We start from the raw sequence: 17604 nt of genomic DNA, 5'->3' as shown, positions 1-17604 counted from the left end.
TCAACACTAAGGAGTGTGGATATATGTGAGTAGAATTTTTTTTGTCTATGGGAGATATAACTTGGTCGAACTAAATTGTTGATTTGGGCTTGTTGATACATGTAATTCCTGTAACCCCTGCTTCTGGGGGATGCTGAGGTTGAATAATGCTCAAGTTTGGGAGTTTCTGAGGAGAAATAAAGTCAGTCAGGTGTTCTTCACCAATATGGTGATACCCTGGGTTATCAGGCTTCTTCAGGAGGAACTGACTCAGGTCAGACAAGTAAAGCTGGTTAAAGCTTCTATGATGATAGATATTGGAATCAGATCCAAGAATGGATGCTGTATTCCCAACCAGGAAGAACTCTATAGGGAAACCCAATCTAAAAAAATGTTTTTTGAATTGTTGAAGTGAGTGTCAAATGACCTTAGATTACATTCCTAATCACAAAAAAATACAGGAGATAGATTTTTTGGGACATCTTTTTTTTTCAGTTTTTTTTGTAAAGCAGTGGGGAGTTAAGTGACTTGCCCAAGGTCACACAGCTAGATAATTATTAAGTGTCTGAGGTTGGATTTGAACTCAGGTACTCCTGACTCCAAGGTCAGTGCTCTATCCACTGCACCACCTAGTTGCCCCCAGGAGATAGATTTTAAAGTTTAATTTGCATTATTAACATTTTCCCATATCAACAGAACAAAAAGTTAAGCCCTGATTTGTAATTCTTTGATGATTTCTGAGGTATAAGTACTCACACCAAAAATGAATCCAAAGGCTCTTGGTGTTTGTATAAGATGTCTCCAGCTTCCCTCTCCTTGGGGGTCTTCAAGTTGAGGTTGAATTACCACTTATTGGGTGTATTTTGGTAAGGATTTTTTTTTCATATATATGGGTTGCATCTGTGCTAAAGGAAAGTGAAGCTCTCTGAGGTTAACTCACTGTCTCTGTGGTATGGGGTGGACAGGAGTAGAGGATGAAGTGATGAGGAGAGATCAGCTTTGATCTGAAACCACTGCAGTCATTTTGGTAGGAAGTCCTGAGGAGTATCAGTTCCTTTAAGGGTCTTTCCTTTAACAAACAAAATGTGTTCCATAGATTCTTCTTGTCATCCTCCTTCCTTACCCAGAAATGTCTCTACAGAAAGGACTTTTTCATGCCCCCTTGTCTTTGAATCATTCAGTGTAGGTACACATATTAAGGAAGAGAGAACATTGCTCACAAGGTGGATGAGTATTGATTCAGATCAGATAATGGGTTTCTATGATGGGCCATATGACCTGGGATGCCATGATACCATGTGTGTTGAAAAGAAAAATCTGCCCTCATTCTGATGTTCTTGAGCAACATTTGACTGTTTCTGCTCTACTTGTAAGCTATGATCATAACTACCTATTTTCTTGATAGGGAAATAAATCTTTCTTAGTTAAAAAAAAAACAACCAAATATGAATTGCTCTACCATTCTGTGATTCTATGATGTAGATCAGGTTCAGTATTGAGGAATTCTGGTGATAATCTTTGGTTTACATCACCACACTGAGCCCACCCCTTAGGAGTATCTAATTTTGACTAATCCCTAGCTCTCCCTTAGGTGTTTTCAGTTGTCCTTGGAAGTATCAATCTAGAGGAGTATGGAATATTGAATAGGCTTAATTAAAATCTATTTAAAGAATAAAGAATCCTCCCTCCCACCTTTAGCAAAGAAATAGTTAAAGCCCTCCTTCAGGTGAATGCTACATTTACTCTCCTTCCCTAAAAATGGAGACCCAGTTTTCCTCTTAAAACAAAACAAAATTTGCAACACTGATGTTGAACTTCTAATTCACCTCACTGAAAAATAGTGTTGACATCTCTTTCCCTGACTGCTCACCCCTTCAATCTGACCAAGTTGCAATCTCTCAGGTTTTGTTCTTGAAGCTCCAAACCACTCTTATGGAAATGACAGATCATTGGAACTTCCATCCTGGCTAAGGTTGCCTCTCCATCTAATGTCATTCCTTCAGCTCACATTCCTCATCTCTACCATACCATCACTTTGTGACTTCTCTTCCCTGAAAGACCTCTTTCCTTCCGTGGCCATGCTCTTTAGACCTATGGTATTATTGAAAAGGGCTTCTTTCCTAGCAGATCAAACTCCTAGTCAACCAGGAAGGGAGAGTCTCCCCTGATTCCTCTCATCATAAGAAGTCATTTCTTCTACCTTTCTACATATGCCATGTAAAATGGGATTAATTATATTTATGATATATACATCACAGGTTTTTGTAAATCTTGTAAACTTTATTTTTTTAATTTATTTATTTTAGGTTTTTTTTGCAAGGCAATGGGGTTAAATGGCTTGCCCAAGGCCACACAGCTAGGTAATTATTAGGTGTCTGAGACCTGATTTGAACCCAGGTACTCCTGACTCCAAGGTCAGTGCTTTATCAATTACTCCACCTAGCCGCCCCCACACTTTCTTAATATTAAAAAACTGATCAACTATTTCTCCTTCAACATTTATGTCAGGCCTTTTCTCCTGCTCAACTCCTGTCTTCATACTAGGGACCTCCAATATACATTTTGATAGAGTCTCAAATACCCTGATTCCAAGTTCCTCAACCTGTTTCTCAGTCAGAGGTCATGATCATTCCCTTGATTTTATATTACCCATCAATATTCTGCCTCTATGTTAATGATCTCTGAAATTCTCTTATCTAATCACAGTCTGTTGGCTGAGCAAGGAAATTTTGTTGGGGCAACTTTGGATTAACTTTGCTCCAGATGGATTGATTGATTTAGGATCCAATTGTGGGTCCTTTGAATAAGAAAAATATAAAAGGAAGCTCGTAGGTCTTTGGGCTTTTTATTTCTAATCTTTTTTTTTATCTTCCTGAACAGTCTTTTTTTTTAAACCACTATGGGAACAGTTTTTCCTGAATGGATTTAAATGGATATATTTAGCAAAATAGAACTGGTTTTTTTGGTTTGTTTGTTTTTTGGACTCCCTGGAGCACTGATCAATTCATTGTACCAGTTATACAACCTGAAGAATGAAGAGAAGGGAACTTATGGTATACATGTTACAGAGGTAAAAATAACAAGATTTAGTATATGATTGAGATATGTGAAATGAATTAAAATGAGAAGTCAGGGGTGATATTAAAGTTGGGAACCTGGGTAACTAGAAGAATGTTGGTACCCTCACTAAAATTAGGGAATTTCAGAGTAGAGGTGGGTTTAGGGGGAGGGGGGTGGAAACCAAGTTCTGTTTTGGAAATGTTGAATTTGAGATATCTTTAAAGTAACTATTTTGAAATATCCAGAGGCAGCTGATAATATAGGTCTGGATTGTAGATGAAAGACTTGGACTGGATTTATCATAGATCTTGCAATCATTTATATTTAATCCAAGGCAACTGATAGACCCCGAGCTAGTCATTTAATCCCGATTGTCTGTCCAAAAACAAAATCAAAACAAACAATGAAGAAGAAATCACGGAGAGAAAAGAAGAAAGCATCCAGGACAGAACCTTGGCATCAAATGATAAAGGAGATAATTCAACTGAGGAAAATGAGAAATAGCAGTCAGAAAGGTAGTTGTAGAACTAAGTGAGAGTGATATCATGGAATCAGTCTCAGATGTTACAGATGGGTCAAGAAGATAAATATGGAGACTTAGCAGTTAAGTGTCACCTCTGGTCAGAGGCCCATATGGAGTGCTAGTATCAGAGTCTAGGTTTTAGAATGGGACCAGGGGTAATTTTAGGGGCGGCTAAGGTGATGCAGTAGATAGAGCACCAGCCCTGGAGTCAGGAGTCCCTGGGTTCAAATCCGGCCTCAGACACTTAATAATTACCTAGCTGTGTGGCTTTGGGCAAGCCATTTAACCCCATTTGCCTTGCAAAAACCTAAAAAAAATCAAATCAAATAAAAAAATAAAAATAAAAATATTTTGTTTTCCAACTATATACAATAGTAACTTCTACCTATCATTTTTGTAAGGTTTTGAATTTCACAATTTTCCCTCTGCCCTCCCTTCCTTCCTGCACCCCCCACACAGAAGGCAGTCTGATAATCTTCACATTGTTTCCATGCTATACATTGATTGAAATTGGATGTGTTGAGAGAGAAATCATATCCTTGAGGAGAAAATAAAATATTCGAGATAGTAAAATTATGTAGTACATAAGACTTTTTTTTTGAATTGAAGGTAATAGACTTTGGTCTTTGTTTAAACTATACAGTTCTTTCTCTGGATACAGATGGTATTCTCTGTTGCAGGTACTCTAAAATTGTCCCTAATTATTGCATTGATGGAATGAGCAAGTCCATTAAGGTTGATCATCACCACCAATTACTGTTAAGGTGTACAATGTTCTGGTTCTGCTCATCTTGCCCAACATCAGTTCATGCAAATCTTTCCAGGCTTCTCTGAAATCCCATCCCTCTTGGTTTCTAACAGAACAATAGTGTTCCATAACATATATATACCACAATTTGTTCAGATCTTTCCCAATTGATGTAACTGCTTTTTCTAGTTATTGCTTGAGTCTGAATTTACCTCAGAATTCAGTTGGCCTGTAATGGGTTAGTTTTAGAAATCCAGCTCTCCTGCCTCAAGGAATTTAACTGACTTTGAAGAATGTGTTTGAAAACAAGGGAACTGGGCCTGAAATCTTTACACCACTAAGCTGTCCTCTTAGGATGTTTGGTTTGTCGTGCAAAAATCTATGCTGTTATCTCACACCTGTACTCAAACTATGAGCACTCCTTAGTACCATGAGAGAAAAAGGAGGTGTTGTTTCTATCCTCAATTACAAAACTTCCTAATAATCATGATGGGTCCCTATGCCTCAGTTTCATAATGTTGCCCTCAACCCCATGATGTCATCCACTCTGTTATGTTCTAGTTTTATATTCTCAAATCTTAAAAAAGGGAACTGTTCTTTTGTTTGGGAGCTTTAATGGAGGCAATCCAATTGACCTATTTATTGACAGGCAGTCCCTGTTAATATACATGTCATCTTATGTGGAGATTTACTTCAGTTTATTATCTTGTTAAATTCCAATTGCAACATCGACAACTTACAATCTTAGAGAATTATTTAGATCAGAGGCATCAAGCACAGCCACATTTCCGATTAGGGTGTATCTCAAATTAGATTGAAATGTAATTAGGTAATGTTTAGCAATGGAGCATGATAATGTTAACATGTATTTTTCTTTTAACAAAGCTTTTATTTTCAACATTCATTTTTTTTACAAGCTTTTGATTTCCCCATTTTTCTACTGTACTCCCTTCTCTCTCCTCTCCCTATGTCAGTAAACAATCTGATAAGGGATGTACATGTACAATCATGTTTAACATATTTTCATATTAGCATAACATGTGTTTTTCTAAATTAATGTGAAATTGCCAGGGATCCTCCTTTCTATTGGAGTTTCAACATCCTTACACTAGATTGTGCTGTTTTTTAGAGATGGGACTTGAACCCCAAGCTTCTTGGTTCTAAAGCTGGCTCCTTCTAGACTGTCAAGCTTCCCCTTTTGATAGAAGTCAGTCAGAGTCAACAGGAATTTAAAGAGCTTCGTACCCTGACCCCTTCTTCCCCTTTTCTTTTTCTTACACTCTGCTCTCTGCTACAAACTTCAATCCAGTTACAAGTTTTTCCTCCCACAAGACATCCATCTACCTCCTCTTTCCTTTTTTCATTGACTATCTCCCACACCTGAATGAACTCCATTCTCACTTCTTCCTCTGCAATTCCTTGTCCTCCTTCAAGATTCAGCCCAAACCCCACCTTTAGAGATTACCTTCTGTACACACTTTGTATGTTGCATGCCATCTCATGTAGAATGGGAACTCCTTAAGAGCAGGGATTGAGTTTTTGTTTTTTCTTTTCTTTATTTCTCCAGTAGCTGACATTTTCAACAAATGCTAAGTTAGGCCTTTTGGATTAATACTCTTAGCTAAGGAACTTCTTTATTATAGGAACTATCTTTTGCTTCTCTTTATATTTCTAGAGCAATGCCCTGGCACAGAGTTGATGTTAATTAACTGACTGGCCATTATCTGAAAGATCCTTCCTCACAATATGGTTAGCAGACACATGCTCCAAGGTCTTTCTAAGATACTACCATATCATCATGACTCTCAGAAGCCAGTTTCCCAGCTTCTTCCAAATGGGGAAATGGCATCAATGGCACACTATATGCATTTGCCAGTCTCCAATTACACCTGGCTTGTTCTCTTTTCTTATCTCTGCCTTTTGACAGTCTTTATTTTCCTACAAAGTTCAGTTTAGGCTCTACCAGCTTTGTGAAGACCTCTAACACCCTGACTTTTAGAGTTCTCTCCCTTTTCAAATTATGTTATGTTTTTCTAAGTGGGATAAGTGATTTGTCTAGGGTCACACAGTTAGTAAGTGTGGGATGTTTGATTTGAATTAACATCCTTCTGACTCCAGGTCTGGTGTTCTATCTGGTACACAAGGATCTGAGTTTCAAATCTAGCCTCAGGCACTTGACACTTATTAGCTGTGTGACCTTGGGCAAGTCATTTGAACACTGTTTGCCTCAGTTCCTCATCTATATAATCAGTTGGAAAAGGAAATAGCAAACCACTGGTGTCTTTGTCAAGAAAACCCCAAATAGGGTCACACAGATTCTTATACAACTGAAAAACTGCTGAACAGCAGCCAACTGAGACAAAGGGATTTGCTCAGAATTATACAACTAGTATGTAATTGAGGTCTAATTTGAACTCAGGTTTTCCTGACTTGGATATTCTAGATTACATTGTGGGCACTGCCCTTGAGTAAATAGCTTTTTAGATAAGCCTACAGAAAGATCATTAATTAGCAAGGGGGGTGTCATTTATAATTATATCCTCGAGGTGGTGCTCTAATTCCTGCCACCAGTCCTGTAGTTCCATTTTGCCTTGGAACATAAGGGGAAAAAAAAATCTACTCTGAGTGTAAATAGGATTATTTAATCACACATAGTGGTTTACAAGAACCCACAAAAAGAAATCCCTAGTTTACCCCGATTTGATCTAGACCTTTAATTTCATTGGTAAGAGAGATCCCTGATGAGGAAACTCCCGTCACCAGGGCAAAATGTCTACAGTTGTGCAATTTATAGTCTTTTTGTGACTCCACTGGTGGACATTTTACCCAACTGCTCCTACTCTCTCCTTGGTACAGGCTCATCTCTCACATGGTTCCCAATGGGCTGCTCTGGCTTCGGATTCAATGCAGCTCTCCTGCCTCAGCTCCTGCTCTGCAGATTGGGATGCAAGTCCTAGTAGCTTCCGGTGGGTTGAGCAATTCTGGCCTGATTGACCCCATGTTTTTCTAGCCTGCCCCAATCCTTAAATGGCAGTGTGGAGTCTGTCTCCGGCTAGGGATGACTGAAGAACTCCAGTCCTGAATCTAAGAGACGGACAATCAGGATTCCTCCTCACCCTCCAGTCTTCTCCAGGCAGCAGCCATGCATGCCTGGGCCTCAACAGGGCAAGGAAATTTCAAGGGTGAATTGGCAGAGCAGGCACGCATCGGACCTAATGCATCTAAGTTCAGCTGAGTCACTTCTTTGTCCTCTAGCAAGGCCTCCTTCCCAAAGTAAAGGCAAGCTTTCTGGAGCTCCCTGGGCAGCAGGAAAATGGTGACAAAGCCCAGGCTCCTGGGGAGAGGAAGGAGTGATGTTCTTCAATGATGTTCCATCCACAACCTTTCTCGTTTTCTCTGCCCTCCCCCATCACCCCCAGGGGGCCTAGGATAAATAATAAAATGGAGAAAAGATAGAAGATCTTGACAAGACTGGATTACCAATGGAGGTAGGAGAAAGAAAGGAGAAAATCCCCTCCCCCATTGGAGAGGTGAAAAGTGATTCTTTCACACAAACTCGGTTTTTCTTCCATAGAAAAGACTGCCAGGGATGAATATTTTCTCAACTAACAGAGCTCCTCCTATGTTGAATTACTCCTTAGAGCAGGGGTTTCTTAACTTGGAGTTTTTGTATAGATTTCAGGGTCTTCCTCAACTTGGATGGAATACAAATATATGCATATGTATATATACATATATACATATTTATATACTTTAAAATTTTTATTTTAAACATTCATTTAAAAATTTTTTGAATTCCAAATTTTCTCTCTTTCCAGCCCTTCACCTCACCTTGTAAGAAAACAATCAATATGATACCCAATATACATGTGAAGTCATGCAAAACATTTCCATGTTAGGCATTTTGCCAAAAAACAAAAAAAATGGAAAAAAAAGAAAAAGAAAAACAATATTCAATTTATTCCAAGATTTTATTAGTTCTCTCTCTCTCTCTCTGGGCTTGTCTCTCTTAGGATCATGAGATTTAGAGCAGGAATGAAATTTTTTTTAGCTTAATCCTATAAAAATTTTTTTTGGTATTTTATTTTTTCCAATCACAAGATAATTTTCCAGTTTGTTGGGTTTTTTTTTGGTAAGATGATGGAGTTAAGTGACTCTCCCAAAGTCACATAGCTAGGTAATTATTAAGTGTCTGAGGCCAGATTTCAACTCAGGTCCTCCTGACTCCAGGGCCAGTGCTCTATCCGCTGCACCACCTAGCTGCCCCACTTTCACTTTATCCTGCCCATAAATAGATCTCCATATTACTTCCTGGGTATCATTTCCAAACCATACTGCTATTCTCTATCCTTTGAGATCTTTTTTATGTTTGAGCTCTACTTTAAGTGTTGTCTCTTCCATATTAGAATGTAAAACTCCTGAGGTCAGGGACTGTCTTTATTGCTTGTGTTTATATACCCAGTACTCAAAACAGTATATAGTAAATGCATGCTTTGTTTATCTTCCTCCTTAATTTATTTTATATTTACTTATTTGTATTTTGTAAAACAATAATTTAAGGTTAAAATAAAATGACAGAAAATATGTTAGAAAATAAATTTAATCTCTAGGATTTACCACAAAACCTATAGATGGAGGCCATCTATCCAAGATGACCAACCTGAGGGAGACCAGGATATTTATACCTAAATAAGAATAAGGAAAACATTTAACCTCCTTGTGGACCATTTTATTAGATTGTACAAATGCTCAGTTCTTATACATGATATCTTGTCTAAAGGAGACTCTATAGTTATTTCTTTTCCTGGATTGAAGTTTAACACATTTTCTGACTTTCTAATCATTTGTCTTCCTGAGTTTGTATTTAACATGCAGAGAGATAATATTTTATTTTTTACATTATTAAGAAAACCAGATTTTTTTTTACCAGGTGTGTACATTTGAAAACTTATTAAACTTTAACAGTTTCCTCCCATTTTTATCAAGTTAATGAAACTATGTCAGCTGTAGATCAATTAATGGAAAGACGTAGAAAAAAATGAGAGGTATATTGGAGAGAGAAATAGCATAACTTGCTTTTTTGGTTAATATTTTATTTTATTTTCCAATTACATGATATGAAAATTTTTCAATATTCATTTTTGTATATTTATAAAGTTACATATTTATAAGTTACACAATTTTCTACCACCCTCTCATCCCACCCCTCTCCCCTAAGTGGCAAACAGTCTAATAAAAGTTGTACATATACATTTGGGTTTAACAGAAATAGCATAACTTTGAGACCTAGGGTTGCTTGGAAATGGGCAGGCAACATAAACTATATGGGGGACATAAGGATGGAAGACACATTTACAGTATCAAAGGGCAAGTTACAGAAATCAAAAGGAGGCAATCTCCTTTGATTAAATAACTTGTACAAATAAGAAGCACACAAGGAAGAAAGTAAACAATAGCATAAAATTCAGATCCATTTCTTTTTTCTTTTTTTCTGGAGACATCAGATGTATTTCTGTAGCTCTGGCATTCTGTCAAGGACCAAGTTCTACATAATAATGAAGTTACTCATAGATCTTTCTTTCTTGATAAATCCACAATAGAATATACATTCCAGATCCCCATATAGATTAGGAACCTATTGCATGTATAAGACAACTGTCTAATGCCAATCAAGGATAATTATAAGCAATGTATGCCAAAACAAGGCACTTGTATGCAACTGCCCCAAACTCCTACTCCTCTCTATTTATTGACTAATTTCATTGTTGAATTCTTAGCAGGTCCATAAGCAGTCAAGTATAAATATTTTCAAATTTACCCAAAATGGAAAAGTTCTCATTGCCTAACCAGCTTATCTCTCATTCTTATCTGGATAGCACTTCATCTTTATTCCTGTGCCATCTTTGGCTCATAATCATCAGGTGAACAATGGTAACACAGTAACTCAGTTCCCCATTGGTGTATCCCTGTAAGCAACAGGGTCCTGACTAATATGGATTCTAGGAGTTATTCCTCTTCTTCTTTTTTCTTTTTTTAGTCTCATGGCTTTTTGGTGGAAGGCTTTTGAAAGGCCATTGGAAACTAGGAGAACTGGAGTCTATCCTGTGGCCACACCTATCAGAAGGCTATTGAAATAGTTGCTAAATCTGCACTAATATGATGGCTATGTGAATGAAGAGAAGAGGGCATAGGGGAAAGATATTATCAAGGTAGAGATAAGACTTGAAAAAAGAATATTCCTTTGATGGAAGGCATCTAAATAGCACTACTGACTTAAGAGATATGACATTATGCCTCTGAGTTTTTCTTCTTGCAAAGCTTCTCTGCATATAAAGTGTTAAAAGTTTTTAAATGAACTCTTCCTTTTAAAAAGAGAAGTCTGGAGATTTATTTCCAAATACCTTTACTGACAGATTTTTGAATAATTGAGTGTAACTAATAATGTGTGAAATAAGTCCTGAGTGGTTTCCCCTGGTCTATCTCTGTTAAAAATAATATTATAATTCTCCAGATTTTTCCAACTTTTTCTCAATGACCTTATAATGTTCTTACTTTGACTCTCAGAGACTACTCATAACAGTCAGATCTTTGTATGTTTTTGCATCTATCACATGTCAATATATTTTCAACCTCTTTGTTTTTGCAAATAATTATAACATAACAATTGTATTTAACAAACCAATGATGTATTATTATATATGATAATATGACACACTGACTTAATAGTTACATGTAATTAATATAGCCAAAAACAATAAAACAGGTATACAAATTAAATTATTGAAATAACAAATTGATATGTATAATATCTATACATTGGTCCTTTTTTCCAGAGCTAGATTAATAACAACTCCTCATTATTTTAGAATATTCTGATGACTTGCAGTATTTCTTTTCTCTGCTATTATCTGGAACCCTCCCCAGTTCCATTTAACTATGTTAACATCAGGATATATTTATATCAGGAGCAGATAGGTGATGTGGTAGATAGAGTGCTGGGCCTGGAGTCAGGAGGACCTGAGTTCAAATGTGATTTCAGACATTTGATACTTACTGCCTGTGTGATCCTAGTCAAGTCACAACCCCAGTTGCCTCCAAAAATCTAAAAAAGTCAAGTGGAAAAAAGTACATTTACATCAAAGATACAGCTAGAACAAAGGAATATACTCCCTTACACCAATTTGATTTCTAAGTGGTAGTATGCTCAATTTATCTCCATTCTACTGGATCTGGAGTCAGGAAGACCCAATTCAAATCTAACCTCAGAAACATACTAGTTGTGTGATCCAGGACAAGTCACTTAATCCTGTTTGTTTCAGTTTCCTAGTCTATAAAATGAAATGGAGAAGGCAAAATACTCCAGGATCTTTGCCAAGAAAATCCGAAAATGGGGTCACAAAGGGTCAGATAGGATTGAAATGACTGAACACCAATGAATTGTACTTTTTGTTAGCAATTTTCCTAACATCAACCCTAAATTTGCCTTTCACCTAAAATTTTCCAATAGTCAGTTTTATTTGGTGTCCCTCCCTCAGGTCTCTCCCTTTCCAAACTCTCTATAGCTTCTGAAGAAATATTTCAAAAACTCAGATCCTACCACATCAGATCTCTTTGCTCCATAAACTATCTTTGCTTCTGTTGTATTCAATTGTGTCTGACTCTTCATTACCCTATTTGGAGTTTTCTTGGCAAAGATATTGAAATAATTTGCTATTTCATCCTCCAGCTCATTTTACAGATGAAGAAATGAGTCAAATGCCAAGATCAAATATAAACTCTTTGACATTTAAAATGTTTCACAACTTTATCCCAACCTGACTTTCCAGCTTTGTTATATATTAGTTTCCTTTCCCAATTCTAGGTTCAACCAAACTGGCCTTCTTGCCACATAAGACACACCACCTACAATCTCTGTGTTTTTAGATTATCTGTCTTCTATGTTTGGAATGCAAACCAGCCCCTTAGAATACCTTATGTCCCTCATTTCTCAGTTCAAATATGAAGCCTTTCCTGTTCCCACCAGCTATTAACTCTCTCCTTTTCAAAATTATCTTGTATTAATTATATATGTATTATATAATATGCATGTATACGTATTCTGCTTATGTTTATATTTTTGTGGCACTCATTTTTGTCTACTTACCTGACAATCTCTCAAAATCATGGTTTTGGGTCCCCAGGAAGCAATTGCTACCTCAGAGTTCAAGGTTACACTAGGGGTACCCATTCCTGACATTATAACTTGTGAGCACCACCCTGATGTGCTTTCCATTATTAGTCATGACAGTAGATATAACTTCCTCTGAGCAAAGATATTAATATAGTGGCATAGTAAGAATAGTGGCTATAACTCCTGACTCCCACCCCATAAACCTGGCTACCTTCCCCTAACATGCCCAACATCCTCAGGAAGACCTAACACTTGGAACACTTCATTTCCTTTGTATCTATTCTTTGTTTTCTGGGCCTACGTAAACTTTGAGAAAAGGGGCGACTACAATGGTGCAAGGTTGACATCCTTTGAATGAATGATCCACATGTAATGAAAGCTATTCACTACTATGACATTACACAGGCTAGAAGTTCTTTTTCCCCTGATGCAGTCCTCATAAAGTTCCCCAAAGTGTATGCTTTGGGCAGTTCAACTGTTATTTTTCAGGGCTAGTTCTCTCAAGTCTATAGCTGATGTGCCTACAACCTCTCTCTCTCTCTCTCTCTCTCTCTCTCTCTCTCTGCTTCATTTCTGCTTCATTAGCTATGCCTTGAACTACCTTGAACTGATTCTCCAAGTATTGAATGGGGTGTCTAAGGAGTTCTATAGCTAAACATCATAACCACAAGAGAAACAAATCCCTTCCTCCCCCATTCAGGAGTCAACTTCTTAGGAAATCTCTATTGCTCAACTTTACTCTCTTTACAACAGTGGTATCAAATTTGAATAGAAACTGGATCACAAATCCTTTTGTAAGATCTCTGCAGGCTACATAGTGACAGTTTTAAAATGAATGTTATCTATATCTTATTGCAGTTTTTATTTATGTCACATTTTCATTTGATTACAATTACATTTTAATTACATTTTATTTTACCAATTACATTTTTAAATAGGATTTTTTTATTTTACTTTATTTTTTGAAAATGGAATTTTATTTTTTCAAGTTACATATAAGGACAATTTTCAGCTTTTTTTTTTTTGCAAGGCAATGGGGTTAAGTGGCTTGCTCAAGGCCACACAGCTAGGTAATTATTAAATGTCTGAGGTCGGATTTGAATTCAGGGACTCCTGACTCCAGGGCTGGTGTTCTATCCACTGCACCACCTAGCCGCCCCTCAGCATTCATTTTTTATAAGATTTTTATTTTCATTTCCCTCCTCTCTTCCCAATCCAAGGCAGAAAACAATCTGATGCAGGTTATATATGTAAGATCATGTAAAATATATTTCCTCATTAGTCACATTATGAAAGAAGAAACAGAACAAATTAAAAAAAACAAGGAAAATAGCATGAAAATAATATGCTTTGATCTGTATTCAGTCTACATATTTCTTTCTCTGAATGTATATAGTATTTTCCATCATGAGTCTTTTGAATTGTCTTGGATTATTTTATTACTGAGAAGTATTAATCAATCATAGTTATGAATTACATTTTAATCTAATTGGGCATCTAGAAATGCTGCAGAACAAGTGTTTGACTCTTTTGCTGTACAGGTGAGTGGAATATTCCTTCTTAAGAGTTAACATTCCTAGTGAAGTCCTCTCAGGGTTAAAAATCATTAAAACAAAGACAGACTATTACTCTTAGACTATTCATAGAAAAGGGAGAGAGAGCCCTTGCATTCTCAGTCAGATACCCTCCCGATTCTGCTAGGGAGTGAACAGTGAACTATTTCCAGAAAGACCTTGTATTGATTCTGTTAGGGAGGGACATAGCGGAATACTTCCTGAGAAGAGACTTTGCAGTCTTAGTTAGCCACCTATTTGATAATAGACTGTGAGAACAGTAGCCTGCCTTCTCTTGTTTGATAAGTATTAAACTAAAGAGATAGTAGAGTTCCTTAGAAGACCTTGCATACTCAGACATTAATTCATTTAACAGAGAAGGTCATTAGAAATCTTCTGATACCCTCGCCATCTGAATGGTGAGGTAATATTTTATGAAAACCTTTTATTCTTCTCTTTGTTTCTGGGTAGATTTTTTACGTAAAGACTAATTCTGAAAACCTTAACCAATCAGGTTGGAAGAGAGGGGGTATCATGCTAGGCCATATAATCTTGCTTGATTGTCACCTCGGGGCAGCTCCTTGATCTTCACTACCTTTGTGAGACTTGGAGTATGCCCTTTTCTCCCGAAAAGCCAAAATAAACTTTCCTTTTTGCTCAGAGGAGTCTCTATATTTTTTAAAGTGGATTTTTATCTCACACACAGGTTTAACTATTTAACTATTTGGAGCCTCATTCAAATATGAAGGTTTACACACTCAGTAAAGGGATCAATATGAATGATAATACCTCGTTAATATTTATCTCTCTTACTTCTCTGCTATCTGTGACTAGTGTGAACCAAAACTGTAAAAAAAAAACCCAAACCTTAAAAATATAGGGTTAATTAATAAACCCCTGAAATTATAGCTATTACCATAGGGTAAATTGTGACTTATTCTGTTAAATGATTACCAGCACATACTTCAATCTCCCTATGTTTGGCATTTCTATATAATCAATTTATGTACTTTGAAATGAACAAAGACCTGACTTTCATACTCCTTGAATTTGCTTCCTCAAAGCTTTCTTAATGTAAAATAGCATTTCTCTCATGATTTGTTTATTTAACATGTCTTTCCCTTTTGGTAATACCCACTTTCCTTTTTTTTCTGTTTCTATAGCTGCTAATGTTGTTATATTCCTCTTTTCTTGTTCAGAGAATGTTAGCACAACTTCAATTTTAGGGACCTGCAGAATCCTGACAAACATTTTGACTGAGGAGCTAAAGTAGCTTCTGTAGTCATTTTATCAGCTAATCTGTTTCCTTTAGCTTCAAATGAATTCCCATTGCCATTTTATTTGGTAAAACTTGATTTTTTCCCCAAAGATTTTATTTATTTTGAGTTTTACAATTTCCCCCCTAATCTTGCTTCCCTCCACCCACCCCCCACAGAAGGCAATTTGCCAGTCTATACTTGTTTTACCAGTACTTCATGAAATATTTCCTTCTCTCTACTATTAATTAGTCCTGTTTCATATTAAATTCTTTTTTTTTTTTTTTTTTTGGTTTTTGCAAGGCAAATGGGGTTAAGTGGCTTGCCCAAGGCCACACAACTAGGTAATTATTAAGTGTCTGAGACTGGATTTGAACCCAGGTACTCCTGACTCCAGGACTGGTGCTTTATCCACTGCGCCACCTAGCTACCCCCCATATTAAATTCTTCCAAAATATTAGACTACACCATAGGCATACTTGAAATTAGTGTACATGATTCCTTCCTGTTCATCAAACAACATCAAAGTCTGATCAGAGCAAATACAAGTCTGTTCTGACCAGTTGTTTGGCATTTTGTCAGATACCCATCAATGTATTATTATTCTCATTGATTTTCACATACTAGTTATGCTTTTTTTCTTCTTTTACCCTTAGACCCTTGAAGACTCATCAATGAAAAGGCAGTGTCCCTCATGAGAAGGATGTTCCCCAAATCAGGAGGCCCCTCATTTTATATTCAACAATATCCAGACAATTATGTTCTAAGTCCTCATTCCCAGTTCCCCCCTTCTACTCCTCTTTCAGGGAGCAAGATAGGAACAGAGGTGAGCTTCAGAGGAAAAGCAGGTGGAGGGGGAGGAGAGTTTGGCAGCAGAAAGTGGTGGCGAGAAAGCAGGGGGAAACAAAGCAAGCAAGGGATCCCATGTGGTGAAAGGGTATTTTTTAGTCTCATTTACATAAGTTCTTAAAATTTAGCTCACCCAGTCTTCATCTGATTCAAATTTAGGCCACAATACAGAGGGAATTGGTAGGCTCTTTAGTCCACTCCTGACAGCAGTAGTTGATCATTTTCTTTTTATTCTTCCCTCTTGTCCTGGGAGTGTCCTGATTTTCCAACATCCTCCCTAGAGGGCTACTTGGAGGAATGTCTTTACTGGGGAACCCTCCCCTTCCTAGGCACCTTAGAACTTGGCCCAGAGAGGACTTCTGAGCAGAGCCAAGATGGAGGCATGAAATGAACATGCTCTTGGAGCTTGTTCCTACCAAAGCTAAATGAAGCCTTTGCACAGACATTAAAACTACAGATCCTGCCAAGGAAAAAGGGAAGATTCAAAGAAGTTTTGAAGGGTAGGCATCATGGAGGAAATTCAATGAAGGTTTGTCTCTTTGGGTGAAAGAGGAAACTGCTCAAGTGAGTTTGGGGTCAAGAGGCCAATTCTGGCCAAAATAACCTGAGCTTTGTTGACCCTTGAGCTGAGAGCGTCCACAGAACTCTGATTTGATAACACAACTATGTCACTTTTGGCCTTGCTATTCAATATACTCTGTTTCTGAACTTCTTGACCTGGGTCACATCCTGGTGGGTTAATTTCTGCCCCCAACAAAGTTACATCATTGTTTTTATCCTGTATGCTAATTTTGTGGTTTTCTTTCATAAGAATTGTTTAATGTTTTCAATAAACTGGCTCTGTCAGATGTCCTGATGACACCCCAACCTGAGTGTAATGTGTATTTCCTTTTTTCTCCTGACCTGAATCCATCCCCTGATGGACAGGGGATCTCTACAGAAAGTAAAGCCCAGCTAGGCCAGAGAGCTGGAAAGCCAATGGGAGGCCTTTAGCTATAGTGTAGTACAAATCCCATTAGCTTGACAACAACATAGTTGCTAGCAGTTAGATAGCAAACCAAGGAGTGTCCCAACCCCAAAGTCTTTACCAGGGCAAAAGACAAAAGACAAGCCACTACTGCACAATCAGAACCTGAACATAAAGGAGGAAAAAACTTTTGCAAAGGCAAGGCCTGGACTGCATAAGCAACATCATGGCCAATGACAAGCCAGGTTTCAGATCCCAGCCCCAGCATAAAAAAGCTTGGGTCCATATCCAAGGTAAAGAGCTCAGACATTTCAAGATGAACAAAAAAAGTAAAAGAGCGCTCGTTATAGAAAGCTACTTTGCAGATAAAGACAATAATACACCACGTTGGAAGAAGTCAGTGAAATATTACTCACAGGGAAAGTCTCAAAACAGTCTATGAATTGGATTCAAATCTAAAAGTTCACAGAAGAGCTTAAAAACGAATTTAAAAAAAAAG

General features: G+C 37.3%; 1 long non-coding RNA gene across 1 annotated transcript; it reads left to right on the top strand.

Annotated features, from left to right (window-relative positions):
* Positions 1 to 2786: 2786 nt before the first annotated feature.
* LOC141511264 (uncharacterized) lies at positions 2787 to 17035 on the top strand. The gene is made up of 3 exons (XR_012475298.1): positions 2787 to 3049; positions 7167 to 7798; positions 15946 to 17035. It is a non-coding gene; the product is annotated as an uncharacterized LOC141511264 (long non-coding RNA).
* The last annotated feature ends 569 nt before the right edge of the window (positions 17036 to 17604 follow it).

The sequence above is a fragment of the Macrotis lagotis genome, chromosome 2, assembly GCF_037893015.1.
Source record: "Macrotis lagotis isolate mMagLag1 chromosome 2, bilby.v1.9.chrom.fasta, whole genome shotgun sequence".
In the NCBI taxonomy this organism is placed as follows: Eukaryota; Metazoa; Chordata; class Mammalia; order Peramelemorphia; family Peramelidae; genus Macrotis; species Macrotis lagotis.
The sequence above is the reverse complement of the archived record's forward strand: the minus strand, read 5'-3'. Positions and strand labels throughout refer to the sequence as shown.